The sequence below is a fragment of the Chiloscyllium plagiosum genome, unplaced genomic scaffold (assembly GCF_037043375.1).
Source record: "Chiloscyllium plagiosum isolate Xiang-an unplaced genomic scaffold, Cpla_swu_hap1 HiC_scaffold_4, whole genome shotgun sequence".
NCBI lineage: Eukaryota > Metazoa > Chordata > Chondrichthyes > Orectolobiformes > Hemiscylliidae > Chiloscyllium > Chiloscyllium plagiosum.
The window spans coordinates 98,900,314-98,917,477 of record NW_028270142.1 but is presented as its reverse complement, the minus strand read 5'-3'; the positions used below and the strand labels follow the sequence as shown (position 1 = coordinate 98,917,477).

General features: G+C 41.9%; 1 protein-coding gene across 3 annotated transcripts in view; it reads right to left on the bottom strand.

Annotated features, from left to right (window-relative positions):
* LOC122549016 (copine-3-like) overlaps window positions 1-16,761 on the bottom strand; it is a 77,092-nt gene extending 60,331 nt beyond the window's left edge. Inside the window, exon 1 of one of the 3 annotated variants that reach the window (XM_087986508.1) lies at window positions 16,737-16,761. The gene's annotated coding sequence lies outside the window, so the exon portion shown is untranslated. Of the gene's footprint in view, window positions 1-15,754; window positions 16,070-16,736 lie in introns of those variants that run through there. The other 2 variants (XM_043688138.2, XM_043688139.2) reach the window with 2 other exon arrangements.
* Between the last annotated feature and the right edge of the window lie 403 nt (window positions 16,762-17,164).

The following is a 17,164-nucleotide window of genomic DNA, read 5'->3' as shown; positions in this document are numbered from 1 at the left end:
ATCTTATACATGTCCCTCTGTAACCCACAACATCTTTCAGCACTATCCACAACTCTGCCTACTTTAGTGTCATCCGCTAATTTAGTAACCCATCCTTCTATGCCCACATCCAGATCATTTATAAAAATGACAAACAGCAGTGGCCCTAAATCAGATCCTTGAGGCATACCACTAGTAACTGAGCACCAAGATTAACATTTCCATCAACCACCAGCCTCTGTCTTCTTTCAGCGATCCGATTTCTGATCTAAACCGCTACATCACCTTCAATCCCAAAACTCCATATTTTGTGCAATAGCCTGCAGTGTGGAATCTTATCAAATGCCTTACTAAAGTCCATATACACCTAATCAATTGCTTTACTTTCATCCATCTGTTTTTTCACCTTCTCGAAGAACTCAGTCCCTCCATACTTGGCACCAAGTATGAATCTTCCCTGGATTGCCTTCAATGCCTGTATCTACCCTCCACTAAGGGATCAAAAGAGTTCATATTTATTTGTGGATGTGGCCTAACTAGTATAGTTTTAGCAAAATGTCCCAACTTTTATACTCCATTTACTTTGAATTAAAAAGGTCAGCATTCTATTTGTCTCCCCTATTGCCAAGCGTGTGGATACTACCTTTTTATGATTCATAGAAGATAAAAATCCACCTATTTTGTAGTTTTCAGCAGTCTCTCCACATTTAAATATTCAGTCCCTCTATTCTTTCTGCCAAAGTGCATAACCTCAAATTTTCCATGAAGTTTATTCCATCCGCCAAGCTTTTGCCCGATTGTTTAATTTATTTCCGAATTTAAAAGTTTTAGCGTAGTCTACATCTTCAACAACTCTTTTAGTCACTATATCCACTCCAGATCAGTGTTTATTCTATGCTTTCTCTGTAAAGTACTTTGAGGTACTTTGCTACAGTATAGGTGAAATACGAACACAAGTTGATTAAGATTCTTTCAGTAGCACTGAAGATAAGGGAAGAATGGAGGAATTGTGTAAAAGATAAATACGATTCATCATCCACAAAAGCCAGCAATCCAGAAATGGACACAAGTAAAATAAAGATTAGGAACATGAGGACAGGAGTAAGTCAGTTAGCCAGTCAAGGCTACCCCGCCACTCATGGCTGATCAAACACTTTAGCCTTTTATCCACCCCATTCCCGTAATCCTGTACACCAGCGACAATCAGATATCTACCAATCTCTATACTTAACACACTTAAAAGCCTGAATCTGTGCTGCTTTCGCTGGCACATAACCCCAAAAGGTTCACAATCCTCAGAGTAAAATAAAGATTCAGAGAATTTCACAGCACACCCAGAGGCCATTTGACCCATCGTGCCTGTAATGGCTCCTGATAAAGCTACCCAGCTCTATCTCTGTACTCCCCTAAATTCATCACTTTGAAATACTGTATATAGCCAGCTCTCTTTCAAAATCTCTTACGGAATCTTCCTCTAACCTTCTCTGAGGCTGTGCTATCTAAATCCTAGCAATTATCTGAACACAGAAGTTTTTCCTCATCTCACTCCTTGCTCCCTTACTGACAATTTTGAAATTGTGAACACAAGTTACTTGACATACTACTATTCTTCTTTACCCTGTCAAAATTGTTCATAATTTTATACATCTCAATAAGGTCACCTCTTAAATCTCTGCTCCAAGAATAAGCTCAATTTCTCAAATCTTTCCTTGTATCTAAAAACCTGTCATTGCTGGTATCATTCTCGTAAAACCTCCTTTCAACTTTCTCCAGGCTTTAATATCCTTCCTTTAATAAAGGTGTCCAAATATGGTCTGACCAAATGATTTGAAGAGGTGTAGTATCACTCTCCTGCTTTTATACTTTCTGCATCTATTTATGAATCAAACAATCCTATCAGCCTTAACAACTATTTCAACTTGCCTGGCTATCTTCAGAGCATCACGCACATGAACCCTGAGGTCCTGTACTCTCCTCAAAGTTTTACCTTTGAGCCTGTGTTATCAGTGTTTCTTCTACTAAAACACATTACCTTGCATTTCTCTGCATTGAAATTCATCTGCCAGGTATCTGTCCATTTGGCCAACTTGACAATGACTCTGAAATCACTCAGCTCACCCCAGCTTAGTATCATCTGCAAATTTAGAGATTTTCCCCTCAACACCCATCTCCAAATTATTTATATAAATCAGAAAAATAAACAAGAATCACTTCATTACAGAGTTAATTAACATTCCCCTTAATTTTAACTTATGCCCTCTGCTTCTAGGCTCCCTAACCAGTACAGGAGTAGTCAAGGTACTGTGACAAAATCTAGCTGTCAACCTTCTTTTGACCCAAAGTTGAAAATAAAAATTTGACAGGGCTTGGGGAGAGGTAAATTTTGGTTTTCAGTGAGAAAGGTATACAGAACAAAGGGCATGGAGGTATGATACAGAGAGCAAAATTCGACACTAATATTTCCACAGAGTTAACTAACCAGTCATGCAATCAGTTATATGTAGATTCCCAATAAGCAACATGCAACTTGTGCCTTTTATACCAGACACTAATGTACACCTCTATCTGCCAAAGGACATACAAAAGCCTTTGAGAAATGTCAAGAAAGGTCTCCATTTTGAAAGTGCCACACCGTGGCGGCACAGTGGCACAGTGGTCAGCACTGCTGCCTCACAGCGCCAGAGACCCGGGTTCAATTCCCGTCTCAGGCGACTGACTGTGCAAACTCCACACATTCTCCCAGTGTCTGCGTGGGTTTCCTCTGGGTGCTCCGGTTTCCTCCCACAGTCCAAAAAAAAAAATGTGCAGGTTAGGTGAATTGGCCATGCTAAATTGACCGTAGTGTTAGGTGAAGGGGTAAGTGTAGGGGAATGGGTCTGGGTGGGTTGTGCTTCGGCGGGTTGGTGTGGACTTGTTGGGCTGAAGGGCCTGTTTCCACACTGCAAGTAATCTAAAAAAAAAATCCAGCTAACGCTTTTGTTCATGAAAATTGCTGACCACTTGCTCATTATGAACTTTGCAGAGAGAGACAATGCACATGCACTCTCAGTTTTTTATTTGATCTTGAACACTTTAGAACTGTGTCCTTTTGTTAATATTACCTCTTTCTATTCTATGCAAAACCTCACACTTCTGTATTAATTCAATCAGCCACTTTACTACCTGTTTTGCTAGTCTGTAAGTGCTGTTGCAAATGATTTCCACTAACCTCACTGTTTGCTACACTTCCACATTTGGCAGAATAGGAAACATTAATAGTCTATTCTGCATTCCAAAATCCAAATCATTTTTACATAGCAAAATAAATTAGTGGCCCTCTTCCAGATTCTTGGAGAACACAATTGCCTATCATTATGGGCTCCAGCTATTCACACATTCCGTATGAATGACTGGACGTAAAGAAAAATGTAAAATTTCTAACTTTACTGACGACACAAAAAGATGTGGGTCTGTTAATGTGAGGAGGGCATATAAAAAGTTGCAAGAAGACTTAATCAGGCTGTGTGAGTGGACAGTTGGAATATAGCAAAATTGCTAGAATCTGGAGACTAGCTATATAATTACTATGGCTACAACAGCAGGTCAGAGGCTAGGAATCCTGCATCAAGTAACGCACCTCTTGACTCCCCAAGGCCTGTCCACTATCTACAAGATGCGAGTCAGCTGGAATGGAAAGTCCTCACTTGCCTAGATACGTACAGCTCCAATAGTGAAGAAGCTTGACACCATCCAGGATAAAGAGCTCGCTTTGATTGGCATCACATCCACAAATATTCACTCCCTCCCTCCACTGACATTATGTAGCAACATTGCATCTTGCAGATGTACAATGTAGAAATTCACCAAGGTTCCTGAGAAAACACGTTCCAAAACCACAACTACTACCATCTAGAAGGACAAGGGTAGCAGATACTTGGGGAACCACTGGCTGCAAGTTCGCCTCCAAGCCATTCATCATCCTGACTTGTATTGATATGCTGCGTCAACATGGACTGCAGCAGTTCAAGGCAGCTCACCATCACCTTCTCAAGGCCAACTAGGTATGGGCAATAAATGCTGGCCCAGCCAGTGCCATACACATCCAGTGAATAAATAAAATGTGAAGTTATCTACCTTGATAGGAAAAACAAAATGAGTATTTTTTTAAATGGTGACGGGTGGGAAACTTTAACATACAAACAGACTGGAATGTCTTTGTTAATAAATCACTGAAAGCAAACGTAGAGGTGAAACAAGCAGTTATGAAAGCAAATGGTAAACTGTCCTTTATTGCAAGCAGATTTACTTGTAGGCATGAAGAGTTCTTCCTGCCAGTGTATGGAGCCCTGGTGAGTGCTCATAATTGGATTTCCTAAGGAAGGTTACATTTGCCATAAAAGGGAATGCAAGAAGATTGAAGAAACTGAATCATGGGATGGCACGATAGTCCTTTGAGGATTACAAAGACCCAGCTTACATCCATAAGATGGTGGCGGAGTAAGATACTTCAGCCGGAGCTCATCCACTCAGTCAGTTTCTTCACTGCGTTTTAAACTCTGCATGTTCTTTTCTCTTTTCAGCCTCAGTGCGGACCTGCTAAGGCATCCTCCTGGCACAGCGTGGCATCCTTCCGGCAAACTTGGGAGTCTTTCTGCAGCCCATGGCAGTCTCTCAGCCCGGCAATCAAGGTGGCCAGTGGCGAGAGCAGCGCCCAATGCATACCCAGTGCTCAGAGACCATGAGTGGACCTTGCCCAAGCATGTTCTAGAGACAGGAAGTCAGAGGCAGCATTTTCAGCGACCGCAGCGGTGATGGCATTACGGCTCAACATGCGAAGAATGAGTGGTAAGGGAGGTCCCTGGTATCTTCAGTAGCAGTGCCCAGAACAGGCTGCTGAGGTCTCACAGACAGCGAGTTAAGCAAAAGAGACCAGGGTCCCAGCAACCACTCATCAAAAACTGTTGAACTTTTAACTTTATTCCTTTTTTTTCTAATTTACATTAAGGAGGACTTTAAGTGTTAACTATTACCTGATTTCTGTACTTTTCTACTTAGTGAAGGTCTGTAAAGCTTAGGCTTTCAACTTTGCTTCTTTTACTACTTTCTACCTTAGATTTTTGTACTTATGTACCTTTGTAATTAAATGTGTGGCAACATTAGACACTTTTCATTGTACTTCTGTGCTTGAGTACATGTAACAATAAAATCTAAATCTACATTTGAGTATTTAGAAGCATGAGGGGTGATCTCATTGAAACCCCCAACAGGCTCAAGAGGATAGACATGGGGAGGATCTTTTTCCTGCCAACGGTGGAAGGGTTTAGAACTAGGAGACAGTCAGGAATTAGGGGTGGGCCATTTAGGATTGAAACGGAGAGGAATTTGTTCACTGAGAGGATGATGAATCTTTAGAATTCTCTAAATGGAGGGTCAATGGTCAAGTATATTCAATATGAAGATCAACAGATTTCTAGATGGTAAATATATCAGGAATAGGAGGGTAAATGGTACTGAGGTAGAAAGCTAACTATAATCTCACTGTATAGCAGAGCAGGCTCGACAAACTGAATGTGTTGCTGGCTTATGCCCGAAACGTCGATTCTCCTGTTCCCTGGATGCTGCCTGACCTGCTGCGCTTTTCCAGCAACACATTTTCAGCTCTGATCTCCAGCATCTGCAGACCTCACTTTCTCGACAAACTGAATGGTCTACTCATACATCCTGTATTCCACCAGCCTGAAATAAAACCATCAATCACAACTTGCAGTTTATGTTAAGATTTTAAACAGTTAGAGACGGATTTTCAAGCATCTATGTAATACCTTATCAAACACTTCCTTGAAATCCATGTAGACAACATACATCGCATTCCCTTAATAAACCTTTACTGTTACTTTACCAAAACATTCAATTAGAATGGTTAAGCACCATCTGCCTTTTACAAATCCATGCTGGTTCTCCTTAGTTAACTTAAAACTATCCAAGTGGCCCGTTGATGTTTTTTACCTCCTGTCTATTGTTTCTAAAATTTTACCCATCCATGATGTTAAACTAATTGGCATGTAGATGCTCAGATTGACTTTATAGGTTTCCTTAAGTAAGTGTGTCTGTGTGCAACTCTCCAGTTCCTTTACATCTCCTCCATATCCAGGGAAGTACCAAAAGATTAAAATAAGCTTTTGTTATCTTCATCACTAATCCTTTTAGAAATGTGAAAGGAAAGTCATCCACACCAGGTGACTTGTCAACCACAAACATAATCAACTTTCCAAGTACCATCTCCCTCTCGATTCTGCTCAAATCACTGCCTCCATTATTTTCGTTTCAACCAACATTTTGCCTCAGTGCCTGAAGCTCTCCCTCTTCCACTATACATCAAGCTATACCTTATTCCTCTATATCTTCCTAATATATGGCCTTAGGTGCAATCCTGAGATTACTATCTTTGAAATAATATTTCCTTAGGGGTGTCAGTCGCTATTCCAGTATTAAGGTTTTCAGCCTTAATCATCATTGTGAATATGCTGGTGAGGTACCATTTTGAATCACAGGAGCCTTGTGGCTTATGTAAACCCATTATGCTGCTAGGAAGGTGTACTGAGTGTAACAAGCCGGTCAGCCGGGTGGACCTCATAGAATATGAATTCCCTGATTGGGGCCCTTAACCTGGTTCAATCAGGCAGCCCTGGCTAACAGATGGAAACAGAACTGTCACACAGCAGTCCCCTGCAACCGCAGATTACGATGGTTCATGGTCTCCCAATCCAACTGCTTGTTTTGTGGTGCTGTGGAGTCCATGGACCATGTTTATATTGGGTGCAGGCACTTGCACTCCCTTTTTGATTTTCTCAAAAACCTTCTCCTCTGCTTTTGGTCGCACTTCAGTCCCACACTCCTGATCCTTGGGCACCCGGTGCAGAGGGGGGAGGCTAGGTTGAAGGACCTCCTTGTGGGTCTGCTCCTGGGCATGGCCATACTGGCCATAAACAGGTCCAGGCAGCGGGGTGTGGAGGGGGTGGTTAGGGCCAATTACCTGCCCCTCTTCCGTGGTTATGTTCGAGCCCGGGTATCACTAGAAACGGAGCACATGGTGTCCACTAACACCCTCGAGATTTTCAGGGAAAGGTGGGCACCGCAGGGAGTGGAGTATATTACTTCCCACTCCAACTCTATTTTGATTTAATCCCTGCCCTCCGCTTCACTGTTTGATCATACAGCATTGCCCTTTGAGAAGGTCACCGCTTGTCACTGGCCACTAGTGTGTTTCCTTTCTGCCTTGTGTGGAATACAAATAAAGATTTACACTCTTGTTTTTCACTGTGTCCGACACCCGCGCACACATGACATGGTGCTGGGGAACAATAAGTTAAGTGGTAGTGTGGGGAACAAAAAAAAAAAGAAAAACATTTTTTAAAAAGAAACAGAACTGTCAAATATCCTGTTCATTCTAAGAGGAAGTTGGATCAGTGTCAAGTACTACACATCTGTCAATAAAGGATGACCTGGTGATTGAACACCGGCCTTTGTGCAGTTACTTCAGTGCTGACAAGAGAAAAGGATTCGCTCCTGAAGAAATTCACTCGCAACAATCATCTGTGAGTTGGGGTAAGCATTTTTGCATTATGCCGTTATTTAGGAAGTTTGACTTGTTTGACCCTGAAGACTGGAGCCAGTATGTAGAAAGGATGTGTTATTTTTTTTCCTGGGCAAACAATGCTATCAGTTTTACTCGGCAGTTCCAGAACTGGAGGAATCTGTGCAGAATTCTTGTTGAGGTTAAGATGACAGGCAGAGGCATGTGACTTTGGTTTAACCAAACTCTTTGGTGAGATGCTGAAAGACCATTTGGTATGTGGGATTAATGATGCAACTATGCGAAAGCACCTACTAGCTCAAGCCCAATTAGACTTTAAGCAGGCACTATAACTGGCTTTATCATTAGAAAATACAGCAAGCAGAGCATGAGTTACAGGATGGAAGGGGCACCACCTCTAGGCCAACTGAGCTTGGGGGACACCACTTGAGTGAAGGCAATTGCATCGCTCCACTTAGGGCATATCCTGAACAGAAAGATTTTAGGTCAGCCCACAGCAATAGCCCAAAACAAAGCCTAGCCTCAATTGAACAGTTAACATTTTCTTCAGGATCCAGGTCAGCAAACCATTGTAGTTGTCTCTGGTAAGTGGACTCAAGACGGCAAAAGAGTCCAAGTCTGAACTGAGGAAGAGAACCATAGGCCGGTATCCAGGACAGTGCACACCCTGGAAAGTCCAGCTGGATCTGGTTTGGGACAGTTAAATTGCTTAGCAACATCCAATTCAGAACTAATCAAAATAAGCATCTGGTTAAATGGTCACCCAGTTCTCAGAGGTTGGTACTGGCACAGCTGTATCAGTAATTGCAGGAATGGACTTTAACAAAATTCACTCTGGACTCCAACTCTTAAGGGTGCATAAGATCTCGGCTAGACTTAGAACTTAGACAAGAAAGCCCTTACAGATTAATGTACAACTTTGGTTTAGTGTCTTATGAGAAGCAACTGGTTCAGTTACCATTCATTGTGGTAAAAAGCTTGGGCCCAAGCCTGATTCAATTAGAAAATGACTGCCTGAGTGAAGTCAGAATTAAATACCTCGATGTTTTTCGGAAAGTTCAAAGGAACCAAGGCCACCATGCATGTCGACCAGGAAGCAATTCCATGATTCCGTAAGGCAAGCCCAGTGCCATTTGCCTTACATGCAAAAGTAGAGGCAGAAACCCAGGAGGCTGGAAAATGAAGGATTCATCAAACCAGAACAGATTGTAGAATGGGCCGCAAATGTCATACGATTGTGAAGCCCAATGGGTCAGTTCACCTTTGTCAGGATTTTAAACAAATGGTAAACCACTTCTCACAGCTGAATAAATACACAATCATTTGAACAGGGGACTTATCCACAAAACTGAAAATGTGTTGCTGGAAAAGCGCAGGTCAGGCAGCATCCAAGGAACAGGAGAATCGACGTTTCAGGCATAAGCCCTTCTTCAGGAACAAAGCTGTCCTTCACGAAGCTGGACATGGGCCATGAGTACCTGCAATTGTGGTTAGACGAGGAATCCCAGAATTAATTAAGACACTTGCCACAACTAATGTCAATAAGGATTTGTACTAATGTCAGACTGCCACTTGGGGGACCATTAGCCTGTGCCATTTTTTAGCAGGTGATGGAGAACATTTTACAAGGTCTACCCCAGGTCACCATTTATCTAGATGATGTGCTAATAACAGTGAAGGTCTGTTAGACGCGCCTCAAAGGCAGGTATGTATCTCAGGTGATGTGTTTTCCAGGTACCCAAAGTGACTGGGTTACAGAGTCGACAAGACTGGGTTACACCTGTTGGAAAACAAAATGAGGGCAATCAAACATGCCCTTGCTCTTATGTCTGTACCAGAACTTAGGTTTTTCCTTGGATTGGCAAATTACTATGGACAGTTCATATGTAACCTGGCCTACATCCTGGTATCCTTACATCTGCTACTGAAAATGGGTCAACCTTCGAAATGATCTAATAGTGAAGATGTAAAGAGTAGTGAAACGGCATCAGGAACACCAGTGCTGCACATATGCCTTCTCTAAGTGAGATGGGGGACAAAGTTTGGTGCTGAAACCACGGAAATGGCCCTACATGAGTAAGAGGCATGGTTAACGCGAGGTCAGGACCCATGACATACAAAGTTCGGGTAGCTGAGGTGGTCCTGAAAAAGTACGACGACCATATGAAAGCTGCAAACTTGCAAAAAGGGCGGCACGGTGGCACAGTGTTACCACTGCTGCCTCACAGCGCCAGAGACCCGGGTTCAATTCCCGCCTCAGGCGACTGACTGTGTGGAGTTTGCACATTCTCCCTGTGTCTGCGTGGGTTTCCTCCGGGTGCTCCGGTTTCCTCCCACCGTCCAAAGATGTACAGGTCAGGTGAATTGGACATGCTAAAATTGCCCGTAGTGTTAGGTAAGGCATAAGTGTAGGGGTATGGGTGGGTTGCGCTTCGGCGGGTCGGTGTGGACTTGTTGGGCCGAAGGGCCTGTTTCCACACTGTAATGTAATGTAATGTAAGCTAATCTAATCCCCGGCCCCTCAGAGCAGCCAGAAATGCTGTCAGAACCGGTGAGTTTTCCCCTTTGTCTAGTGTCAAAGAAAACTGCAAGTCTGAAATGGACAAGGCAAATGTAGCAGTCTTGACATCTTTACTACCTGAAGAACAGGATGAATTTATTCCAAATCACTGTGGATGCAAGAGGTGGGCTACAGTCCAATACCATCACTGAATCTCCTGTGTGTAATGTCATTGAATATCAAGGGATTGGACTCCATCTTGTTGAAGAAAATCACTGCTGAGTATTGTGTGGCCTGAATGGTGCTCAACAATAGCCAGCCCCTGCTTCAATTCTGCACTTGTATGTGGACAGAATCAGTTCAATGATTACAGATCTCATTTCTGACCTTATAATGGAGACAGAGTTGTTGATAAAGGAGCTGAATAATGATAGAATCCTGAGGAATTCCTGTTGTGATGTTTTGTGACTGAGATGATTGACATCTAATAACCACTATAATATCATTTTGTGCGAAATATGACACCAGTTTTCCCATTGATACCAATTTTGCTAGGGCCCTATATGATAGACTTCAGAACTTTAGTTGTTCATGGATTGAATTAATCCAAGTTGTCCATGTTTGGATGAAGGCTGTTGTGGGATCAAGAGCTGAATGACCTTGACAAATCAAACTGAGCATCAAAAAGCAGGTTATGTGGAATAAGTGCTGCTGATAGCATTGTAAATGACACCTACTATTATTTTGCTGATGATGGAGAATAGACTGATGTGACATTAATTGGTTGGATTGGATTTATCCTGTTTTTAGGGTGTACCTGGGTAATTGCCATAGTTGGATAGGTGACAGTTTTGTTTATGTACTGGGAAGTGTGGCTCGGGGTGCAGCTTTTCCTGTAGAACATGCCATCAGTACAATTGCCAGAATATTGTTAGGCCCCCTAGCCTTTGCAGTATCCAGTATCTTCAGCTACTTCTGAAAATGATGTAGAGTGAATCAAATGGCTGAAGACTGTATTTGTACTACTGGGTATCTCAAGAGGGTAACAGCATTGTCCACTCGGAACCTCTGACTGAAAATGCTTACAAATGCACCAGCCTTGACTTTTGCACTGATGTACTAAGTCCCTCATCTTTGAGGATGGCAATATTTGTGGAGACTCTTCCTTCAGTGGGCTATTTAATTGTCCATAACCATGCATGTCTGAATGTGACAGGACTGCTGAACTTGGATCTGATCCACTGGTTTTGAGATTACTTCACCCTGGCTACTGTTTGGCAAACAAGTAATCTTGTGAGGTGGCTTCACCAGAAAAACATTTTTTAAGGTACTAGTTTGCTCATTGGTCCATCAAACCAAAGTTGTAGGTGTTGACTTTGACAATGAATTAGAACTATTAGCACTGTTGATCAGACTGATATCAGAGATTGATTTATTGGATAATCATTTACTGGGATCAATGATCAGTGATGCTCCAATGAAAGCTGCTCTCATAATGGCCACACTGAAAATTTCCATGTTTTCCTCCTCTGTAACAGGAAGATCGTGTTGTTGCAGCAGGAGCAGCAGCAGCAGCATTTTACAGTCCCAGCTGTTCTTCTACCTTTCTCTATGGCTATCTGGAAGAAGATTTCAATTATGTTCCAGTTATTTCCAAATGTTGATTGAAAATAACACTCAGCTGGGAGAAGCAACGTGATGCACTCTTGCAGCTTCCTGCATTTCTATAAAAAGTGCAAATTATTCAATTTTTGCTGCCTTAAACCATCCCTGCACTTGGCACTTTTCCACATGCAATACGGTAATAACTAATGCAGTGCTAAGAAATTGACACAAAGAAAATCAATTCCAATTGTGAAATTAAGGTAGCCAAAGTTTGGTAATCAATGTAGGAACTCACGGCAAATGTTGCGTGTTTCCCTTGGGAAAGCCCCAGAAGAGCTGTGACACACACACACACACTCTCCATTTATAGTGAATGTTACATGCTGCTTGTGGTATAGCCTTGCACCCTTGAACCAAAATTGACTTTCCAATCACCACCATGAATACTGATTCCCTTTACCATCATCACATTATGACAGTGATGTTTACCATCGACAAAGATGTACTGCAACAATTCAACAAGGCTCCTGCAAAGGCAACTTCCAAATCTACAGTTTATACTGCAGAGAAGAACAAGTACAACATCATTATTTCAAACCAGACCCTGTTCACAGAACAGAATCATAGAACCATACTGTGTGAAAACAGGCCACTTGACCCAACAAGTCCATACCGACCCTCTAAAGAGAAATCCACTCAGAGCCATTCCCTACCCTATTACTCCACATTTACCCCTGACTAATGCACCTTACCTACACATCCCTGAACACTATAGGCAATTAGGCGTGGCCAATTCCCCTAACCTGCACATCTTTTGGATTGTGGGAGGAAACCAGAGCATCCGGAGGAAACCAATTCAGACACGGAGAAAATGTGCGAACTCCATATAGACAGTTGCCGGAGGCTGGAATCAAACCCTCGTCCCTGGTGCAGTGAGACAGCAGTGCTAACCACTAAGTTGATGTCCCAGTTTGATGGAAATAAGATTGGAAGCTATGCCAAGCTATGAGGCTACAGACTGAAGTTGAATACAACTCTGCTGTGACAGATGGCCCCAACTATTAACGGATTCTCAGTCTTGAGTTGGCAGAACTTTCAAAATCTATCCTATTCAGCATGGTGGTACTGCCACATAACACAACAAAGGGTCCCCTCAATGTGAAGGTGGGACTTCATCGCCATAAGGACAATGAAATGTTTATTTCTACCAATACTGTTGTGGTCAGATGTAACTACTACTGGTAGATTATTGAAGATGAGGCCAAGTATGTCTTTCTATCTTATTGATTCTGTTACCACCTGTTACAGTCCATTCTAGCAGTTATGTTCTTTCGGACTCCACCATCTTAACCAGTAATGGTACTATTGAGTCTCTCAGATATTTCACTGAACACTGAAATTCCCACATTTATGTCAGTGTCCTCAAAGTAGCGTTCAACATGGAGGAGTACTGAGTCATCAGTACAGAGGAGATGATAAATGATAATCAACATTTGTTCATACAGTACAAAAAAAATCTCAAATCTCTTCTGTTCCTCCAATTCCAGGAAATATACTGGATTGAAACATCATGGGGCCCAGTATTCTGGGACTCCCATTACAAATACCAACTGTATACCATTGGTAGGTCAGTCCTATTGGATGAACAGGTCGTACACAATAATGGTGACGGTGCATCTGGGATGTTGTCTGCAAAGATGTGGACCGGGAAGGGGGGGGGGGGGGGGGGTGTTCTCTCCATTCCATGATCAGTCAGTAAGCAATCACAATCGGTCTGGTTCTTTAAAGACTTCATTCTTTATTTTCTTCATATGGCTGGGTACAGAGCATCTGGAAACACATGGAGGAGCTGCACACATGGCTTAAGACAAAGACATTTTTATACTTTTCTTAAAGAAAAGTACAGGCCATGATCGCATAGTACAGACAGTTACCGATCAACATACGATATTACTTTATTTGAGTTACTTGGTCCAATGATATTTCCTGAGAACCAACTTTGTTTTCCATCACTCAGGCCACCCTTATCTCACTAATCGAGCCTTTGCACCTGCAGCTGAAGGTCAGTTAGGATGGCCAGTAATGTCTTAGCTAATCTAGTTATTTCTACGATGTAAAGGGAGCATTGTCTGCTAATCTCTAATGAAGCAGAGTGTGGTTAGTTAATTATGTAGCCATAGCAGAATTAATAGACATTTTATGCAGTTTTTAGCATAAATTGTCAATTTGTAGCCTAGAAGCCATTTTGTCACATTATTTGCATTAAGAAGCCATTTTATTGTCACCTTAGCTATTAAGAGCATGTGTTAAGTGGTTGTTCCTGACAACAACTAGTTACCTCAGCCTGTATTCAGGTTTCATATATCCTCATGTATAAGACAAGATTCTTTGAAAATAACTTTGTCACTGTTTTGCTGGACTAGTCTGTGAAACAGGTCTTCCAATTTTGGCACAAGCCCCCAAATGTTAGTACAGAGTGCTTTGCAGAGTGGCCATGTCTAGATTTACCACTGTTTCTGATGCCAGTGTCAGTGTCAATGTTGGTCAGACTGCCCTATTTCATTCCTTTTATCATATTTTGTAACACTTGTCAACAAATAAATGACTAACTAGGCTATTTCAGAAGACACTTCAGAATAGATCACACAACTATATTAAGACAGATGACAAACCTAGGTTAAAAGATATAGATTTTAAGGGTATCGAAGAAAGTAAAAGAAACAGAAGGGTTTAGGAAAGGAATACCAGAGCTTAGAACCTAACCAGGGAAAATACAAATACAAATGGAGGAGTGAATCAAAGGCTCAAAAGACAATGGAAGAGATTTTTCAGAGGTTTTTGGAATTGGATATAAATTACAGAGCCTGGCAGATGTGAAGCCATAAAGGAATTTATACACAGATGAAATTTCTAAAATCAAAGTAATACTTAATCAAGAGCGAATGTAGGTTAGTGAACACATGGTTAATAGGTGAACAGGTTACCATGCGAGTTAAGACACAGTAGAGTTTTAAATAGCCTCAAATTTACACAGACTTTTGAACTTGGAAAGACAGCCAGGAGTGCAATAGTCAGTTCCAAGACATGGCTGGGATTTTCAGCAGATCAAATATCAAATTGGGCAACGCAAAAGGCAGAATGAAGTTATGACAGAGATCCAAAGTGGGGTGGGGAAAGTGAGAGAAAAAAAACAAAACTAACTCAGTGTTCAAAAATATAAAGTGCTAAAGAAATGTTGCAATGTACGCACAAACTGACGATTTCACAATTACTTTTGTATCCCTCTGATTTAATCCAACGTCGAAATCGGTTGTGTGTACAAACTGAAACCAACCACTGAAATGCTAACAGCATCAAGATATGCCCACTATAATTTGTTAGTTATGGTACGTTCCATTACAATGTTGAATATTTTGCACGACCTCATATCGAAAAAAGAAGCTCTGAAATACAAAAGCAAACGAACCTTTCTTTTTTTAGAGAAATAGTCTGCCCACGCCCCTTTTCCCCCCGGACAGTGACTATTTATGTGGACAGGGTGATTATGAGCACTGTATTTTGGGGCGTAGCGTCTTAACCCTTCACTGCCTCCACAACATGGGAGAAATCTTCCACACAAGTGGCCACCCCGGTTCTCTCCTTCGAGATTGTGCCAAGCTGTAGCACGTTTGCAGAAGGTGTTTTTAATTGTGAAAGTCCCGTTCCTTTCCTTCGCTTGTTGAATGCAGCAGAATGACAGATGCTCTTTCTTGTTTTGGGGAGCTATTTAAGAGAAGGGCGGAATTGTCAGAAAGAAACAGGTCACTAAGTTGTTGAATCCTGGCCAATATTTTCAGCCCTGTCTTTTTTGTAAATACCAAGATGTACACGAATCCTACTCAACTGGGGGGGGGGGGGAGGGGGGGAATCTGCTGACCGACAACTCGAAAGTCTGACTACCAGAATCCACACTTGCTAATGTTGTTTCTTCTCTCCACTCTCGGTGAAGCTGGCTACGCCCTCGAAAGTTTCAACACTCACCGACAACAAATGTTATATCGTGAAATCAGACTTTTATTTTTGAGGCGAAGAATGAAACATTCGGACGCCAACCTTACCTGAAAAGTCACCCAAACTCCTTCAAGAGTCCCCTTCGGTCTCGGCACAGCCAGAGAAGAGGAAAGTACGTCGAAATTAATTAATTCACGGCCTGCAAATCCTAGCAGTGACGGATATCTATCCCTCCTGGTCCAAGCCCGCTAGCTGAAGTGAAAATCCACAAGTGTGAGTCAGACGGTCAGTGAGCTCGTTCCACTCTGACCACACTCTGCTCCAGTTTTACTCAAACACAACTTCCCAGAGGCCGGGCACTGCGCATGTACTGATCACAGGAAGGCGCACATTTCACTTCAAAGAACAACATTCTCTGGCGTCAACTTATTAAGGAAAGCTCCGCATCCCTTTGACTTTATAACATCCAACAGTTTTAGACCTCATCGTTCTACCTGGAGTTTCACTCGTGAATTAACTTTTTTTTTGTGGACAGCTTCCTGAAGAATTTTCTCTTGGTTTGCTAAATCCACTTTTACTTCTCGATTAAAATTGGGGGGCAACCTCTTGTCTCCCGCACTTGATTGTCCTGTTTCTTGTTGATTTCTGGACGTTATTTTTCTCCTGGAGAGCATTCAGTTTGTATTATCTTTTCCCTTCTAAACAGTTACGCGGTTTTATCAGTGAACGCTGACGTTTGATCGCTCAGCTAAATTATATCCTATTTTTGCTCTCTACGAGCTGAACATATTTAGTGTCTATTAAAATTCCGAAAGTCAGTTTCAGGTTCATTACTGGCTTTCGGTATCGAACTGATTGGCTTTTTTTTACTATGTTAAGTCAATAACGGGCACAAAGTTACAAAATAAACATATTCGAGTTAAATCAGTCGACAATCTCACCTATCCATGCTTTCTAGTTCCCTAAATATTTCCAGAATGTTTGCTTCAGATATCTAAAAGGAAATTCACTCCATGTTTGAATCTTTTTAGGGTTAATTTTCTAACATCTGTAGTAACATGTCATTAGTGTTAATGCCACAGTATGTACCATTTGCAAGATGCACTGCAGATATTCACCAAAGATCCTTGGACAGCACCTTCTAAATCCAAGACTCCTTCCATCTCGAACGATAAGGACAGCTAATTCGTGGGAACACCACCACTTACAAGGACACCTCCGAGCCACTCACCATCCTGACATGGAAATGTATTGCCATTACTTCACTGTTGCTGAGTCAAATCCTGGAACTCCCTGCCAAACAGGATTGTTGGAATTCCTGGAGCATATGGACTGGAACACCTCAAGGAGGCAGCTGACCACCACTTTCTGAGGGGCAACCTGGGAATGCAGTGAATGCTCGCCCAACCAGTGACGTTTACATGAATAATTGTTTTAAAAATCTTTATACACTTGAACTAACTCTGAGTTGCTGAGTTTGAGTTACTTTTTCAGATCTATCTTTCTTGAACAGTTTA